This window comes from Mustela lutreola, chromosome 3 (genome assembly GCF_030435805.1).
Source record: "Mustela lutreola isolate mMusLut2 chromosome 3, mMusLut2.pri, whole genome shotgun sequence".
NCBI lineage: Eukaryota > Metazoa > Chordata > Mammalia > Carnivora > Mustelidae > Mustela > Mustela lutreola.
In genome coordinates, this window is record NC_081292.1 from 98003519 (window position 1) to 98023477 (window position 19959).

Sequence of the window (19959 nt, forward strand, 5' to 3'; positions counted from 1 at the left end):
AAACATATCTTTCAATAATCACTCTCAAAGTGAATGGCTTAAATATGCCCATAAAATGGCACAGGATTGCAGATTGGATAAAACGACAGAACCCATCCAAAGCTATCTACAAGAGACCCATTTTGAACCTAAGGATACATTCAGACTGAAAGTGAATGAAAGGAGAAGTCTCTTTCATGCCAATTGACCTCAAAAGAAGGCTGGGTGACAATTCTCATATTACATAAATTAGATTTTAAACTAAAGACTGTAGTCAGAGATACAGAAGGACACCATATCATTCTTAAAGGAACTATCCAACAAGAAGATCTAACAGTTTTAAATATTTATGCCCCCCAAATGGGAGCAGCCAATTACATAAGAAAACTGTGAATCAAGATAGAGTCATATTGATATGAATACATTAATATTAGGAGATCTTAACAAACCACTCTCAGTAATAGACAGATCATCCAGGCATAAAATCAATAAAGAAACAAGAGCATTGAATGACACATTGGACCAGGTGGACCTCATAGATATATACAGAACATTCCACCCTAAAACAACATTTTTCTTGAGTGTGCATGGAACCTTCTTCAGAATAGACCACATACTGGATCACAAATCAGGGCTCAACTGATACCAAAAGACTGAGGTTATTCCTTGCATATTCTCAGACCTCAATGATTTGAAACTGGAGCTCAACCGCAAGTAAACATTTGGAAGGCATTCAAACACCTGGAAGCTAAAGACCACCTTGCTTAAGAGTGTTTGGAGATCAAAAAAGAACTTAAACAATTCATGGAAACCAACGAGAATGAAGACACTTTGGTGCAAAACCTATGGGATATAGCAAAGGCAGTCCTAAGGGGGAAATACATAGCCATCTAAGCCTCCCTCAAAAAATTTGAAAAATCCAGAATAAGCCAGGTGTCTCTACACGTTAAAGAACTGTAGAAGGAGAATCAACAACAGATTAAGTGAACTGCCCACACAAGAAGGGAAGTAATAAAGATTAGAGCAGAGCTCAATGAGATAGAAACTAGAGATACAGTACAATGCATCAGTGAAACTAGAAGCTGGTTTTTTTGAAAGAATCAATAAGATTGATAAATCTGGGTGCCTCGGTGTCTCAGTTGGTTAAGCAACTGCCTTCGGCTCAGGTCATGATCCTGGAGTACTGGTATCAAGTCCCACATGGGGCTCCCTGCTCGGGAATCTGCTTCTCCCGCTGATCTCTCTCCTCTCATTCTCGCTCTCTCTTTCTCTCTCTCTCTCTCATATAATTAACTAAAATCATTTAAAAAAAGGATCAATAAATCTTTGGCCAAACAAATCCAAAAGAGAAGACAGAAGGCCCAAATAAATAAAATTCTGAATGAAGAGGGAGAGAGCACAACTAACACCAAGGAAATAGAAACAATTATCAGAAATTATTATCAACAGTTACATTCTGGGGCCCCTGGGTGGCTCAGTGGGTTAAAGCCTCTGCCTTTGGCTCAGTTGATGGTCCCAGGGTCCTGGGATCGGTCCCGCATTGGGCCCTCTGCTCCACAGGGGGCCTCCTTCCTCCTCTCTCTCTGCCTGCCTCTCTGCCTACCTTTGATCTCTGCCTGTCAATTAAATAAATAAAATCTTTAAAAACAAAGCAAAACAACAACAAAACCAGTTATATGCCAATAAGTTATGCAACCTAGATAAAATAAATGTATTCCTGGAAAACTATAAACTTCCAAAACTGAACCAGGAAGAAATTGACAACCTGAATAGACTGATATCTAGTAACGAGATTGAAGGAGTGATCAAAAACCTCTCCCCACCCCAAAAACCAGAGCCCAAGACCTGACAGAATCTCTAGGGAATTATACCAAACTTTCAAAGAAGAAAGAATACCTATTGTCCTGAAGCTGTTTTAAAATTGGAGCAGAAGGAAAACTTCCAGACTCTTTCTATGAAGCCAGCATTACCCTGATCCCCAAGCCAGGTAAGGACCCCACCAAAAAGTAGAATTTCAGACCAATATTCTTGATGAATATGGATGCTAAGATTCTCAACAAGATCCTAGCTAATAGGATCCAACAGCACATTAAAAAGTTTATCCACCATGACCAAGTGGGATTCATTCCTGGGTTGCAAGAATTGTTCGACATTCACAAATCAGTCAATGTGAATGAACAAATCAATAAGCGAAGAGAGAAGAACCACATGGTCCTCTCAATTGATGTAGAAAAAGCATTTCACAAAATCCAGCTTCTGTTTCTGATTAAAACACTTCAAAGGATAGGGATAGAGGGAACATTCCACAAATTAATAAAATCTATCTATTAAAAACCCACAGCAAATATCATCCTCAATGGGAAAAGGCTGACAGGCTTCCAAGTGAGATCAGGAACACGACAAGGATGCCCACTCTCACCACTCTTGCTCACCATGGTATTAGAAGTCCTAGCAACAGCAATAAGACAAAAAAGAGAAATAAAATGCATTCAAATTGGCAATGAAGAAGTGAAACTCTCCCTCTTTGCAGATGACATGATAATTTATATGGAAAACCCAAAGGACTCCACCCCCAAACTACTAGAACTCACACAGCAATTCAGTAATGTGGAAGAATACAAAATCAATGTACAGAAATAAATAGCTTTCTTATACACTAACAATGAAAACAAAGAAATGGATATTAGAGAATTGATTCCATTTACTATAGCACCATGAACCATCGATACCTGGAAATAAACCTAACCAAAGAGGTAAAGGATCTGTACTCAAGGAACTACAGAACACTCATGAATGAAATAGAAGAAGACACAAAAAGGTGGAAGAACATTCCATTTTCATGGATCAGAAGAATAAATATTGTTAAAATGTCTATAGATTTCTAGAGAAATCTATAGTTTCAGCCATTCTGATAAAAAATTTTCGAAGAGCTGGAGCAAATAATCCTTAAATTTGTATGGAATCAGAAGACACTCTGAATTGCTAAGAAAATGTTGAAAAAGAAAAAAAAAAAAAACTGGGAGCATCATGTTGCCTGATTTCAAGCTTTACTACAAACCTATAATCACCAAGACAACATGGGACTGGCATAAAAAGAGAAACATAGAACAGTGGACCATGGTAGAAAACCCATATATGGACTATCAACTCTATGGTCAAATAATCTCTGACAAAGCAGGAAAAAATACACAGTGGGAAAAGTCTCTTCAATAAATGGTGCTGGGAAAATTGGACAGCTGTATGTAGAAGAATGAAACTCGACCATTCTCTTACACCATACACAAAGATAAACTCAAAATGGATAAGAGACCTCAACATGAGGCAGGAATCTATCAGAATCATCGAGGAGAACATAGGCAGTAACCTCTTTGACATCTGCCACAGCACCTTCTTTCAAGATATGTCTCCAAAGGCATAGGAAACTAAGTTGAAAATGAATTTTTGGGACTTCATTAAGATCAAAAGCTTCTGCACAGCAAAGGAAACAGTCAAGAAAATAAAGAGGCAACCCACAGAATGGGAGAAGATTTTCACAAATGACAGTATAGACAAAAGGCTGATATCCAGGACCTATAATGAAATTCTCAAATTCAACACACAAAAAACAGATAATCATGTCAAAAAATGGACAGAAGACATGAACAGACACTTCTCCAATGAAGACATGCAAATGGCTAACAGACACATGAAAAAATGTTCATCATCACTAGCCATCAGGGAGATTCAAATCAAAACAACATTAAGATACCACCTTACACCAGTTAGAATGGACAACATTAACAAGACAGGAAACACAAGTATTGAAGAGGATGTGGAGAAAGGGGAACCCTCTTACAATGTTGGTGGGAATGCAAGTTGGTGCAGCCACTTTGGAAAACAGTGTGAGATTCCTCAAGAAATTGAAAATAGAGCTTCCCTATAACCCTGAAATTGCACTACTGGGTATTTACCCCAAAGATACAGATGTAGTGAAAAGAAGGGCCATCTCTACACCGATGTTCATAGCAGCAATGGCCATGATCACCAAACTGTGGAATGAACCAAGATGCCCTTCAATAGACAAATGGATAAAGAATATGTGATCTGTATACATTTTGTTGTATTTTGCCTCCATTAGAAAGGATGAATATCCAACTTTTGTATGAGCATGATGGGACTGGAAGAGGTTATGCTGAGTGAAATCAAGCAGAGAGAGTCAATTATCATATGGTTTCACTTTTGGAGCATAAGAAATAACATGGAGCACATGGGGAGAAGGAGAGGAGAAGGGAGTTGGAAATTGGAGGGGGAGATGAACCATGAGAGACTGTGGACTATGAAAAACAATCTGAGGGTTTTGAAGGGGCAGTGGGTGGGAGGTTGGGTGAGTCTGGTGGTGGGTATTATGGAGGGCACGTATTGCATGGAACGCTGGGTATGGTACATAAACAATGAATTTTGGTACACTTAAAAGAAATTAACAAATAAATATAAATTTTTAAAAGTACCAAATAAAACAATAAGGTATGAAGACAATGTCTTATCATATGCATAATATAAGTAATAAAATAGAAAATATTTTTAAAATAAAAATTTGAGAGTTGCAATATATAATAATCTAAATAAGAAATGCCCTAGAGGATCCCAAGAGTAGACAGTGATCTGGCATTAAGAAAGAAACAAAACAAATGATCAAAGGGAAATGAAAAGAAGGAGAGAGAGAGAGAGAGAGAGAGAGAGGCAAACCAAGAAAAAGGCTCAACTATGGAGAACAAACTGATAGTTATCAGAGGTGAGGTGGGTGGGGGGATGGTTAAACAGGTCTTGGGGATTAAGGAGTGCACTTGTGGTGAGCAATGCCAACTGGGTGTTGCACAACAACTGGATATTGTATGGAAGTGCTGAATCACTATATTGTACCTCTGAGATTAATATTTCACTGTATGTTAACTAACTGGAATTTGAATAAAAACTTAAGATGATAGATAGTTAATAGATGATAGATGGGATAGATAGATAATAGGTAGATAGATGATGGATAGATGATAATAGATGGATGTTAGATAATAGATGATAGATAGATAGATGATAGATAAGTAGATAGATGGTAGATAAATAATAGGTAGATAGATGATAGATATTCAAAAAAAGAAGAAAACTGGAGTGATACATATAAAAGTATTAATTTAGACCACTTTCTAACACCTTACACAAAAATAAACTCAAAATGGACTGAAGACCTAAATTTTGTGAGAGCTGAAACTAAAAATCCTAGATGAGAACATAGGCAATAATTTCTCTGATATTTGTTATAGCAATAGTTTTTAGATATGTCATCTGAGGAAAGGGAAACAAAAGCAACAATAAACTATTGAGATTACATCAAAATAAAAAAGGTTTTTCACTGTGAAGGAAATCATGAACAAAATGATAAGGCCACCTACTGAATGGAAGAAGATATTTGCAAATGATATATTTGATAAGGAATTAATATCCAAAATATATAAAGAAAATATGCAACCCAACACCAGAAATAATAATAATAATCTGATTAAAAATGGGCAGAGTATTTGAATAGACATTAAAAAAAAACATGCAGACGTCCAACATATACATGAACTATCAGAAAAACATATCAAAACCACAATGAAATATCATACTATACCTGTTAGAATGACTAAAATCAAAACAAGAAATAACAATTGTTGACAAGGATGTGGAGGAAAAAGAACCTTTGTACACTGCTGGTGGGGAATGTAAATTGGTACAGCCACTGTGGAAAACAGTATGAAGATTTCTCAAAAAATGATAAACAGAAATACTGTATGATCCACTAATTCCAGTACTGGGTATTTACAAACCAAAGAAAACAAAGCAATAATTTGAAAAGATATATACATCCCTATCCTTTATTGAAGAATTATTTACAATAGCCAATATATGGAGGCAACCTTAGTACCCATCAACAGACAAGTGAATAAGAAATATGTGGTAAACACACACACAAACACACACACACGAATACTATGCAGCCATAAAAAGGGATGTGTTTTTGCCACTTGGGACAACATAGATGGACCTACAGGATTATTATGTTAAGTGAAAGTCAGACAGGAGCACCTGGATGGCTCAGTCAGTGAAGCATCTGTCTTCAGCTTAAGTCATGATCCCAGTGTCCTGGATTCAAGCCTGTATCAGGCTCCCTTCTCAGTGGAGAGCCCTATTCTCCCTCTGCCTCTACTGCTCCCCCTGCTTATAACTCTTTCTTTCTCTCTTTGCCTCTCTCTCACTCTCTCATCAAATATATAAATATATAAAATCTTAAAAAAAATAAGTCAGACAAAGAAAGAGAAATACCTATTATTTCACTTACATGTGGAACCTAAAAAAATGAATGAACAGCAAAAAAGTGAAATCAGATCTATAAATATAGAGAACAAACTCATGGTTGCCAGAGGGGAAGAAAGTGGAGTATGGGAAAAATGGGTGACAGGGAGTGAGAAACACAGGTTTCCAGTTATGAAATGAATAAATCATGGTGATGAAAGGAGGGAACATTGTAGGGAATATAATCAATGATTTTGTAATAGTATGATATGGTGACAGAGGGTGGCTGAACTTGTGGTGAGCATAGACTAATGTATAAACCTTGCAAATCACTATGTTTTACCCCTAAAACTAATGTAATATTCTGTATCAGCTATACTCAAACACTTTTAGTGTTTGACACTTTTATATATAACACTTTTATAAGAATCATCAAACTTCAACATATATCAATAGAGACTTTGTAATTGGAATAATAGGGAAAGGGGGATAAAAGAAAAATGAACAGAGCCTGAAAGAAACATGGGGCATGATTAATGCACTGATACAATGGAAATACCAGAAAAAAATGGATACAGAAGAAAGGAAAAAAAAATCAAAGAAATAATGTCAAAAATTTTCAACCAATTTGAAGTAAGATGAACTAAAGAAATTCACACCCAGAGGCATCATAGTAAAAATATTGAAAGATGAAACAAAGAGAAAATCTTGATGGTAGAAAGAAAAACTTTAACTGCCATGCACAAGAGAAACCTAGTAGTATTACAGTTGACTTTTCATCAGGAACAGTGGAGGACAGAAGGTAATGGGATAACATATTTAAAGTGCAAGGGTAAAACCTGTCAGCTAAAAATCTTATATCCATTATAATTATTTGTGAAAAGAAGGCAAAATAAATATATATTCCCCCAAAGAAACAAAAACTGACATAAGTCATTGTTAGCAGATGTGCCTTACAGAAATAATAAATATTGTTCAGAATAGAAATAAATAACCTGGAATTAATTTTAACTCATTAAAAAAACAGCAAAGGTAAATATAAAAGAGTACAATTGTTTGTTTCCTTTCCTTTATTTTCTTGATTTAAGGAGCAATGATTTTTGTTTCTATAAAGTACAGAAATGTCATATATTTGACAATAATAGTATTGATACAAACAACCAAAAATAACTCAAGAAGAAGGAGAAAATTTGATTGAACTTAAACATGGAAAGACATTGATTATCAATTTTCTTTATTTCTTTTTTTTTTTTTAATTCTAACAAAGAATTTCAGGCATAGATGGATTTACTAGTGTCTTCTACCAATTAAAGAAAAATTACTGAAATTCTTCACAACATGTTCCAAATTATGAAGAGGATGGAACACTTCCCACTTAATTCTATGAAGTCAATTTAATGCCAACATCAAAACTAGAGAAATGTGTAACTACAGCCCAATACTCTTATGAATATAGACACAAATATTCTCAACATAATACTAGCAAAGCAGTTCCAGCAATATATAGCAACATGTAGCAATTCCAGGAACATACACTATTAGAAAATGGGACTTACCCCATGAATGCAGAGTTTCTTTACCATATAAAATTCAATTAAAGTAATACCCTGTGTCAATGAAATAAAGGGCAAAATTATTATCTCAATTATTATCTCAGTAGCTACAGGAAAAAATGTGCCCTGAAAAAATGAATTCAACAAACTAGGTACAGAAATGAACTTTCACTACCTTATAAGAAGGATCAGTAAAAGGCTGTCTTTTTTCCATTGGACATTCTTTCCTGCTTTGTCGAAGATTAGTTGACCATAGATTTGAGGGTCTATTTCTGGGCTCTCTATTCTGTTCCATTGATCTATGTGTCTGTTTTTGTGCCAGTACCATGCTGTCTTGATGATGACAGCTTTGTAATAGAGCTTGAAGTCCGGAATTGTGATGCCACCAACGTTGGCTTTCTTTTTCAATATCCCTTTGGCTATTCGAGGTCTTTTCTGGTTCCATATAAATTTTAGCATTATTTGTTCCATTTCTTTGAAAAAGATGGATGGTATTTTGATAGGAATTGCATTAAATGTGTAGATTGCTTTAGGTAGCATAGACATTTTCACAATATTTATTCTTCCAATCCAGGAGCATGGAACATTTTTCCATTTCTTTGTGTCTTCCTCAATTTCTTTCATGAGTACTGTATAGTTTTCTGAGTATAGATTCTGTGTCTCTTTGGTTAGGTTTATTCCTAGGTATCTTATGGTTTTGGATGCAATTGTAAATGGGATTGACTCCTTAATATCTCTTTCTTCTGTCTTGCTGTTGGTGTAGAGAAATGCAACTGATTTTTGTGCATTGATTTTATATCCTGACACTTTACTGAATTCCTGTATAAGTTCTAGCAGTTTTGGAGTGGAGTCTTTTGGGTTTTCCACATATAGTATCATATCATCTGCGAAGAGTGATAATTTGACTTCTTCTTTGCCGATTTGGATGCCTTTAATTTCCTTTTGTTGTCTGATTGCTGAGGCTAGGACCTCTAGTACGAAGTTGAATAGCAGTGGTGATAATGGACATCCCTGCCGTGTTCCTGACCTTAGCGGAAAAGCTTTCAGTTTTTCTCCATTGAGAATGATATTTGCGGTGGGTTTTTCATAGATGGCTTTGATGATATTGAGGTATGTGCCCTCTATCCCTACACTTTGAAGAGTTTTGATCAGGAAGGGATGTTGTACTTTGTCAAATGCTTTTTCAGCATCTATTGAGAGTATCATATGGTTCTTGTTCTTTCTTTTATTGATGTGTTGTATCACATTGACTGATTTGCGGATGTTGAACCAACCTTGCAGCCCTGGAATAAATCCCACTTGGTCGTGGTGAATAATCTTTTTAATGTACTGTTGAATCCTATTGGCTAGTATTTTGTTGAGTATTTTCGCATCTGTGTTCATCAAGGATATCGGTCTATAGCTCTCAATAAATGGTGCTGGGAAAATTGGACAGCCACATGCAGAAAAATGAAATTGGACCATTTCCTTACACCACACACAAAAATAGACTCAAAATGGATGAAGGACCTCAATGTACGAAAGGAATCCATCAAAATCCTTGAGGAGAACACGGGCAGCAACCTCTTCGACCTCTGCAGCAGCAACATCTTCCTAGGAACAACGCAAAAGGCAAGGGAAGCAAGGGAAAAAATGAACTCCTGGGATTTCATCAAGATCAAAAGCTTTTGCACAGCAAAGGAAACAGTTAACAAAATCAAAAGACAACTGACAGAATGGGAGAAGATATTTGCAAACAACATATCAGATAAAGGACTGGTGTCCAGAATCTATAAAGAACTTAGCAAACTCAACACCCAAAGAACAAATAATCCAATCAAGAAATGGGCAGAAGACATGAACAGACATTTCTGCAAAGAAGACATCCAGATGGCGAACAGACACATGAAAAAGTGCTCCATATCACTCGGCATCAGGGAAATACAAATCAAAACCACAATGAGATATCACCTCACACCAGTCAGAATGGCTAAAATCAACAAATCAGGAAATGACAGATGCTGGCGAGGATGCGGAGAAAGGGGAACCCTCCTACACTGTTGGTGGGAATGCAAGCTGGTGCAGCCACTCTGGAAAACAGCATGGAGGTTCCTCAAAATGTTGAAAATAGAACTGCCCTATGACCCAGCAATTGCACTATTGGGTATTTACCCTAAAGATACAAACGTAGTGATCCAAAGGGACACATGCACCCGAATGTTTATAGCAGCAATGTCCACAATAGCCAAACTATGGAAAGAACCTAGATGTCCATCAACAGATGAATGGATCAAGAAGATGTGGTATATATACACAATGGAATACTATGCAGCCATCAAAAGAAATGAATTCTTGCCTTTTGCTACAACATGGATGGAACTAGAGCGTATCATGCTGAGCGAAATAAGTCAAGCAGAGAAAGACAACTATCATATGATCTCCCTGATATGAGGAAGTGGTGATGCAACATGGGGGCTTAAGTGGGTAGGAGAAGAATAAATGAAACAAGATGGGATTGGGAGGGAGACAAACCATAAGTGACTCTTAATCTCACAAAACAAACTGAGGGTTGCCGGGGGGAGGGGGTTTGGGAGAAGGGAGTGGGATTATGGACATTGGGGAGGGTATGTGATTTGGTGAGTGCTGTGAAGTGTGTAAACCTGGTGATTCACAGACCTGTACCCCTGGGGATAAAAATATATGTTTATAAAAAATAAAAAATTAAAAAAAAAAAAGAAAAAAAAAAAAAAGAAGTACACTTCTATGTATGTAAACAAGTGTAACAAATCAAACCAAAGAAAGAAGAACACAGAAAATGATAAGCTCAGGGGAATGTGCCAGAAATGGATGAGAACAGAAAGTCAGGCGGCTCTGAAACGCTTCTAACCCAGGGACTCCTGTCAGTTGAAGCAAATACACGACTGCTCTCTCCCCCAAAAACATTCACCTCAAGAGATGAGACAGATCAGCTCTGTCCCCCAGAGACCTCTCCAGGAGATGCAGTGTCCCAGGATCCTGGAACTTCTCCATTTACATATGGGGTTTGGGGAAGACTTTTTTAAAAAAATGTAATAATATTACCATCTAGGAAAAAGCAATAATATCACAATCGAGCTGAAAAGTGACCCACTGACCTGATTGATGGAGTTGGCGGCACAGGACGCAAGGCCTGTGCCCAGAGAAGTAAGCAGGAAGCAGGACCAGTCAAAAGGTCCTGGGGCCAGCGCAAGTCCGGCTGAAGTGGTGCTGACAACCAGAGCTGCAAGACAGAAATAGAGCAGACATCTTATCACCGGAGCCCGCTCCAGACCATAAATGCCAAAAACCAAGCCAATCCATTTCAGTAGTGACACAGACTACGGGCTAATCCTCTCTCATTAAAAACAATTAAAATTTTTTTTTCTGATAAAAAAAAATAAAATAAAATAAAAAAATAAAAAAGAAGGATCAGTAAAAAGCCCGGAACTATCATCAGATTTAATGGTGAAATGCTGGATGCTTTTTAATATCAATAAATAGATAAGGATGTCCACTTTTTCCACTTTTATTCCAAATTTTAGTGGAATATCTAGACAGAGAAACTATGCAAGAAAAATAAATAAGATGCATCCATATTGAAAAGAAAGAAGTAAAACTATATCTGTATGTGACATAATATTATATATGGAAAGTACTAAGCAACCCAGATAAAACTATTAAAAATACTGAATGAGTTCAGCAAAATTTCTTATATATACAAAGTCCCAAATAATGCACTAGACCAGTATTAGAAATAATTTCAGGAAGGAAATTATAAACAAGTTCAGCAAGTCCATCAATTATGTCAAAATTGAATATACTTTTACAAATTAAAAATGAAAAATCTAAAACTGAAGTTAAGAAAAGAACTCCATTTATGATGCTATCAAAAAGAATAAAATATTTAGCAATGAACTTACCAAAATAAGTATAAAGCTTGCATACTAAAAGTATAAAATATTATTGTAAGGAATTATAGAACAAATTAAATGAAAACCTATCTAATATTCATGAATTATATGATTTGAAATTGTTTAGATAGCAACCCTCCCCAGTTGATCTATAGATTAAAAACAAAATTCCAGCTGGCTTTTTTTTTTTTTCAGAAATTGACACAATCATTCTAAAATGCACGTGAAAAGTCTAGGACACCCAGTAGTTAAAACAATCTTCCAAAACAGGTACCAAAATTGTCCACTGATGGATGAATGAATAAAAAAGATATAGCATATATATACAATAGGAAATTACTAAACCATAAAAAATAATAAGATCTTGCCAATAGCAACATGAATGGGCCTAGAGGATATTATGTGAATAATATATAATAATATATAACATAATATATATTATATATACTAATAATATAATATAATAATATAATATGTCAGAGAAAGACAAATACCATACGATTTCACTCATATTGCTATCTAAAAAACAAACAAATGAAGAAAGAAATAACCAAACAAAACAAAACACAGCTTGTTAAATACAGAGAACAAACTGGTGACTGTCAGAGAGGAGGTGGATGGGAGGATGGGTGAAATAGATAAAGGGAATTAAAAGATAAATAATTCCTGTTATAAAATAAGTAAGTCACAGAGACGAAAAGTATAGCATAGGGGTAGTCAATAATATTCTAATAATGCTGTAGGGTGACAGATGTGGACTACACTCACCTGATGAGCACTAAGTAATGGATAGAATTGTCGAATTTATATATTATATATCTGAAACTAACATAATACTGTATTTTAATTATCTTCAATAAAAAATAAAATAAAATTAACACATTCAGTGTCATTAGCCATCAGGGAAATTCAAATAAAAACCACATTGAGATACCACCTTATACCAGTTAGAATGGAAAAGAATTGACAAGGCAAGAAACAGCGACTGTTGAATAGGATATGAAGAAATAGGAACCCTCTTACACTGTCAGTGGAAATGCAAGTTAGTACAGCCACTTTGGAAAACAGTGTGGAGGTTCCCTAAAAAGTAAAAAATAGAGCTACCCTATGACCCAGGATTGCACACCTGGGTATTTACCCCAAAGATACAAATGTAGTGATCCAAAGGGGCACATGCACTACCATGTTCATAACAGCAATGTCCACATAGCCAAACAATGGAAAAAGCTGTAATGGTCTTTAGCAAATGAGTGGATAAAGAAGGTGTGGTCAGTATGTACAATGGAATATTACTCAGCCATCAGAAAGTTTGAATAGCCAAAATTTGCATTGACATGGATGGAAGTGGAGGGGATTATGCTAAGTGAAATAAGTCTAACAGAGAAAAACGATTATCATATAGTTTCACTTATATGTGGAACATAAGGAATAGCAAAGAGGATATTAGGAGAAGGAAGGGAAAAGTAAAGGGGGGGAATTGGGGGAGAGAAGAACCATGAAAGACTTTGGACTCTGAGTAAGAAACTGAGGGTTTTAGACGGGAGGGTGTTGGAGGGATGGGTGAGCCTGGTGGTGGGTATTAAGGAGGGCATATATTGGAGAGAACACTAGGAATTATACATAAACAATGAATCTTGGAACACTACATCGAAAACTAATGATGTACTTACTGTATGGTGACTAACATAACATACTAAAATTAAAACAAATACAAGACAGGGGCAAGATGGTGGGGAAGTAGGAGGAGGCGCCTTTACAACTTGTACCCCAAAGTGAGCTGATTACCTACCAAAGATCTCCAATCACCCATGAAATCAGCCTGAGATCAGAATTATACACGTCTGGATCTGTACTGGAGCAGAAGACGCCAGTGGGCAGGTAAAGCCAAGTGGGAAAGTGGGACTGATATTGGAAGATAAACAAAAGGGGGAGGGAGCCACCAGAGGCAACCAGTTGGAAAGTAATACCCCAATAAGAGCGAGAGTGCCCTGGGTCTGGGGACCAGCATTAACTTGGAGACTGGTTGAAAGCACTCCAAAAGAGCAAAGGATCACCACGGGGGTGGGGGGGGGGGTTGTGGAAATCGGGACAGCTAGGGACAGGGGCTTAAGTCCCCAGTCCCAGGACAGCCTCCCCTGGAGCTGAGGCAGGGAGAGTGCAGGGGAGAAACCAGCTCTTGGTCCCTAAGCCTCAGCGTGGTGTCCGTTTCCTGTGAGGGGATGGGAGCCATCCTGGGTGGCAGAATGCAAGAGCCCTGCTATAGAGCCTGAGATACTCCTCTGAGAGAGGTATAAAGGCCCAGCCGGTGCCCTTTGATATGCGCCATTGTTTCAGAGCCTGCACCAAACTCTGCCCCCAGAGAAGTGTGCGAAGGCCCAGCCTGGTGCTCTCTGACCTGCGCCCGTTCTCAGAGCCTGAGACCCACGTGTGAAACTCAGGCTCCCCTGAAATTGGTGCGTGCTAGCCGGGTGCTCTTAGACCCAGAAAGATCAGGCACTCCCAGCCCGGGCCAGCGGGAAAATCTCAATGTGCTACTGCTGCTTGGAACCTCTCTGGCAGTCTGGAGCTGCCCAGACAGCCGCCACTGCCTTGGCTTTGGGTACAAGCAAAAGATCCTGCATCCCCAGGGACCGCAACTTGGAAACTGCTCTACCAGCGGCCAAGGGGAAACTTATTTAGGCTCTGCAGCCAGACTGAGACTTCTCTCTGAGAGGGAGATCAGGGTGCGGATTGTTTTCCTCTAAAACTACAAAAAACATCAAAAGCGGTCAAAGTGAGGAAAAGAAAAAAGTAAGCATAAAAACCACCAGAGAACAAAAGACTGAAACAAAAACAAAAACAAACAAACAAACAAACAAAAAAACAGTTTCCTCAGAGCCCACCCCCTTGAGGGGGGCAGGAGGACTTAAGTCAGGGAACAACATTGACAGAAAACCCACTTGGCTGGCCCCTCCCCCAGAAAACAAATCAAGAAAGAAAGAAAAAAAAAAAGAACAAAAAAAAAAGGACTACAAGAGAACACTACTACTTCATAGGAAGACTTTTATTTTTCATTCATTCCCACTTTTCTGGTTCTTTTTTTTTTTTTTAATATAGGTAATTTTTTTAACCTAATAACCATTAGAGCGAGCTGTCCAGTACATCAAATTCTGTAATAACATTCTAACCTGAACTTTTTGATACATAAACCTATGTTTTTCTTTTGCATTTCTATTTTTTGAATTCCTTCTTTAAAAAAAAAATTAGTTTAGTTTAGTTTAGTCTAGTTTATTCCTTTTTATTTTTATCTTCTAATATTCATATAGAGTTAAACTTCAATGTAATCCCCTTTCCCCAATCAATACTACCCCTATAGTTTAACTAATTTTTAATCCCCCTTTATCTTAGGTAAGTTGAGTCATTTAACAAAGATATCAAGGTACATCCAGGAGGAATCAAAGCAACCTTCCTCGTCCACACTGAAAACTTATAACCACACTCCCATCTTTTTCTTCCACCATTGTTTCTGTGTTTTTGTGTTTGTCCTGATAGTATATAAACCTTACACTTGGGGTTCTTTTTGACAAGGTTCATCCTTTATTTGCATATATGTATATATATCTCTCTATTTTTTTTTCCTCTTGACATATACTTTAATCAGTCTTAGTGTTTGTCTGTCTTTGTATACTTCACAAATCTTACCTTGGGGCCCATTTAGGCTGAACCTTCTTTCATCTTAGACTTCTTTCCTGTCTCTCTCTCTATCTCTTTCTTTTTATTTTTTCTTTTCTTTTGTCTCTCTTTTGGGTGGGGAAATCCTGATTGCTCAGAAGTGTTCCAGGGTGCACCTTGAATGCCCCACAGTCAATACACCCAGCTACATCTGTTCAGTCATCTCCCACCAAAATGACTAGGAGAAATGCCCAACAGAAGAAAAATACAGAGGATGGACTTTCTGCAACAGAGCTAAAGGATATCAACATAGACAATATGTCGGCAAGAGAAATCAGGCTAACAATTATCCAGGCAATAGCTAGGTTGGAGAAAGCCATGGATGACCAAACAGAATTGATTAGGGCTGAGCTGAAAGTGACCAGACAGGATGTTTACAATGTTAGGGCGGAGCTTAAATCTAACAGGGAGGAGGTTCACAATGCTCTCAATGAGTTCCAATCTAATCTAAACTCTCTCAAAGCTAGGGTAACTGAGACAGAAGAGAATTAGTGATCTGGAGAACAAACAGATAGAGAGAAAGGATCAGGAGGAAGCCTGAAACAAACAGCTAGAAACCACAAAAACAGAATCATGGAAATAAATGATGCCATGAAACGTTCCAACGTCAGAATTATTGTAATCCCTAAAGGGGAGGAAAAAGAAAGAACTATAGATGATATAGTGGAACAAGTCCTTCATGAATTTTTCCCAGTACGCGAATGGAACCAGCATTCATATAATAGAGGCTGAACGGTCTCCACCCAAGATTATACATTCCAAAAAAACATCACGACACATGATAGTCATATTGAGGAATTATAATTGTAGGTATAATCTCTTGAAAGCCGTTAGGACAAAGAGGCTCCTTACTTTTAGAGGAAATACCATCAGAATAACATCACACCTGTCCACAGAGAACTGGAAAGTCAGAAAAGGCTGGCAAAATATATTCAGGGCACTAAATGAGAAGAACATGCAGCCAAGAATAGTTTATCCAGCAAGACTGACAGTCAAAATGGATAGAGAGATAAAGAGTTTCCATGACTGGCAAGGTGTAAAAGACTATGCAATCACCAAGCCAACACTGCAGGAAATACTAAGGGGCGTTCTATAAAAGAGGAAAAATCGTAAGAATAGCATCAAACAGAAATATAGAGAAAATCTACAGAAAGAAAGACTTCAAAGGTAACATGATGTCAATAAAAACGAATCTATCAATAATCACTCTCAATGTGAATGGACTAAATGTACCCATAAAATGGCACAGGGTTGCAGATGGGATAATGGGATAAAACGACAGGACCCATCCATATGTTGTCTACAAGAGACCCATTTTGAACCTAAAGATACACCCAGACTGAGAGTGAAGGGATGGAGAAGCATCTTTCATGCCAATGGGCCTCAAAAGAAGGCCAGGGTAGCAATTCTCATATCAGATAAATTAGATTTTAAACTAAAGACTGTAGTCAGAGATCCAGAAGGACACTACATCATTCTTAAAGGGACTATCCACCAAGATGATCTAACAATTGTAATTATCTATGCCCCCAATATGGGAGCAGCCAATTACATAAGAAAACTGTCAATCAAGTTAAAGAGTCATATTGATATGAATGAACTAATCATAGGAGATCTAACACGCCCCTCTCAGAAAAAGACAGATCATCGAAGCAGAAAATCAATAAAGAAACAAGAGCATTGATTGACACATTGGAACAGATGGACCTCATAGATATATAGAACATTCCACTCTAAAACAACACAATACTCATTCTTCTCAAGTGCACACAGAACGTTCTCAAGAATAGACCACATACAGGGTCACAAATCAGGACACAACCGATACCAAAAGACCGAGATGATTCCCTGCATATTCTCAGATTACAATGCTTTGAAACTGGAGCTTAATCACAAGGAAAAGTTCAGAAGGATCTCAAACACCTGGAAGATAAAGGCCACCTTGCTTAAGAATGCTTGGATCAACCAGGAGATCAAAGAAGAACTGAAACAATTCATGGAAACCAATGAGAATGAAGACACTTCGGTCCAAAACCTATGGGATACAGCAAAGGCGGTCCTAAGGGGGAAATACATAGCCATCCAAGCATCTCTCAAAAATTGAAAAATCCAGAACACAGCAGCTGTCTCTACTCCTTAAAGAACTGGACAGTGAACAACAAATCAAACCAACTCCACACATAAGAAGGGAAATCGTCAAGATTAGAGCTGAGATCAATGAGGTAGAAACCAAAGATACAGTAGAACGTATCGATGAAACTAGAAGTTGGTTTTTTGAAAGAATCAATAAGATCTATAAACCATGGGCCACACTAATCCAAAAGAAAAGAAAGAAAGACCAAAATCATAAAATTATGAATGAAAAAGGAGAGATCACAACGAACACCAAGGAAGTAGAAATAATCATCAGAAGTTATTATCAACAGTTATATGCCAATAAGCTTAGCAACCTTGATGAAATGGATGCATTCCTGGAAAACTCTAAACCCCCAAAATTGAACCAGGAAGAAAGTGACAACCTGAATAGACCAATATCTTGTAACGAGATTGAAGCAGTGATCAAAAACCTCCCAAAAAACAAGAGCCCAGGACCTGACGGATTCCCTGGGGAATTCTACCAAACTTTCAAAGAAGAAATAATGCCTATTCTCCTGAAGCTGTTTCAAAAAATTGAACCAGAAGAAAAACTTCCAGACTCTTTCTATTAAGCCAGCATTACCCTGGTCCCCAAACCAGGCAATGACCCTACCAAAAAGGAGAATTTCAGACCAATATCACTGATGAATATGGATGCTAAGATTCTCAACAAGATCCTAGCCAACAGGATCCAAGAGCACATTAAAAAGATTATCCACCATGACAAGGTGGGATTCATCCCTGGGTTACATGGATGGTTCAACATTTGCAAATCAATCAATGTGATATAACAAATAAATAAGAGAGGAGAGAAGAACCACATAATCCTCTCAATTGATGCAGAAGAAAGCATTTGACAAAATCCAGCATCTGTTACTGATTAAAATGCTTCAAAGTATAGGGATAGAGAGAACATTCCTGAACTTCATAAAATCGATTTATGAAAGGCTCACAGCAAATATCATCCTCAATGGGAAAAAGCTTGCAGCCTTCCCGTTGAGATGAGGAACAAGGATGCCCACTCTCACTACTCTTGTTCAACATAGTATTAGAAGTCCTAGCAACAGCAATCAGACAACAAAGGGAAATAAAATGGATCCAAATTGGCAATGAAGAAGTCAAACTCTCTATTTGCAGATGACATGATTCTTTATATGGAAAACCCAAAAGACTCCACCCCCAAACTACTAGAACTCATACAGCAATTCAGCAACGTGGCAGGATACAAAGTCAATGTGCAGAAATCAGTGGCTTTCTTATACAATAACAATGAAAATACAGTAAGGTAAATTAGAGAATTGATTCCATTTACTATAGCATGAAGAACCATAAGATTCCTGGGAATAAACCTAACCAAAGAGGTAAAGGATCTGTACTTGAGGAACTATGGAACAGTCATGAAGGAAATTGAAGAAGACACAAAAAATGGAAGACCATTTCATGCTGTTGGATCGGAAGAATAACATTGTTAAAATGTCTATACTGCCTAGAGCAATATATACTTTTAATGCCATTCCAATCAAAATTCCACTAGTATTCTTCAACGAGTTGGAGCAAATAATCCAGAAATTTGTATGGAATCAGAAGAGACCCCGAATCAGTAAGAAAATGTTGAAAAACAAAAATAAAACTGGGGGTATCACGTTACCTGATTTCAATCTTTATTACAAAACTGTGGTCACCAAGCCAGCATGGTACTGTCATAAAAACAGACACATAGACCAGTGGAACAGAGTAGAGAGCTCAGATATGGACCCCTCACCTCTATGGGAAAATAATCTTCGACAAAACAGGAAAAAATATACAGTAGAAAAAAGACAGTCTCTTCAATAAATTGTGCTTGGAAAACTGGGCAGCTATATGTAGAAGAATGAAGCTCAACCATTCTCTTACACCGTACACAAAGATAAACTCAAAATGAATAAAAGACCTCAATGTGAGACAGGAATCCATCAGAATCCTAGAGGAGACCATAGGCAGTAATCTCTTCGATATCAGCCACAGCAATTTCTTTCAAGATATGTCTCCAAAGGCAAAGAAAACAAAAGAGAAAATAAACTTTTGGGACTTCATCAAAATCAAAAGCTTCTGCACAGCAAAGGAAACAGTCAAAAAATCAAAGAGGCAACCCACAGAATGGGAGAAGATATTTGCAAATGACAGTACAGACAAAAGGTTGATATCTAGGATCTATAATGAACTCCTCAAGCTCAACACACACAAAACAGGCAATCATATCAAAAAATTGGCAGAAGATATAAACAGACACTTCTCCAATCAAGACATACAAATGGCTATCAGACACATGAAAAAATGTTCATCATCACTAACCCTCATGGAAATTTAAATTAAAACCACATTGAGAT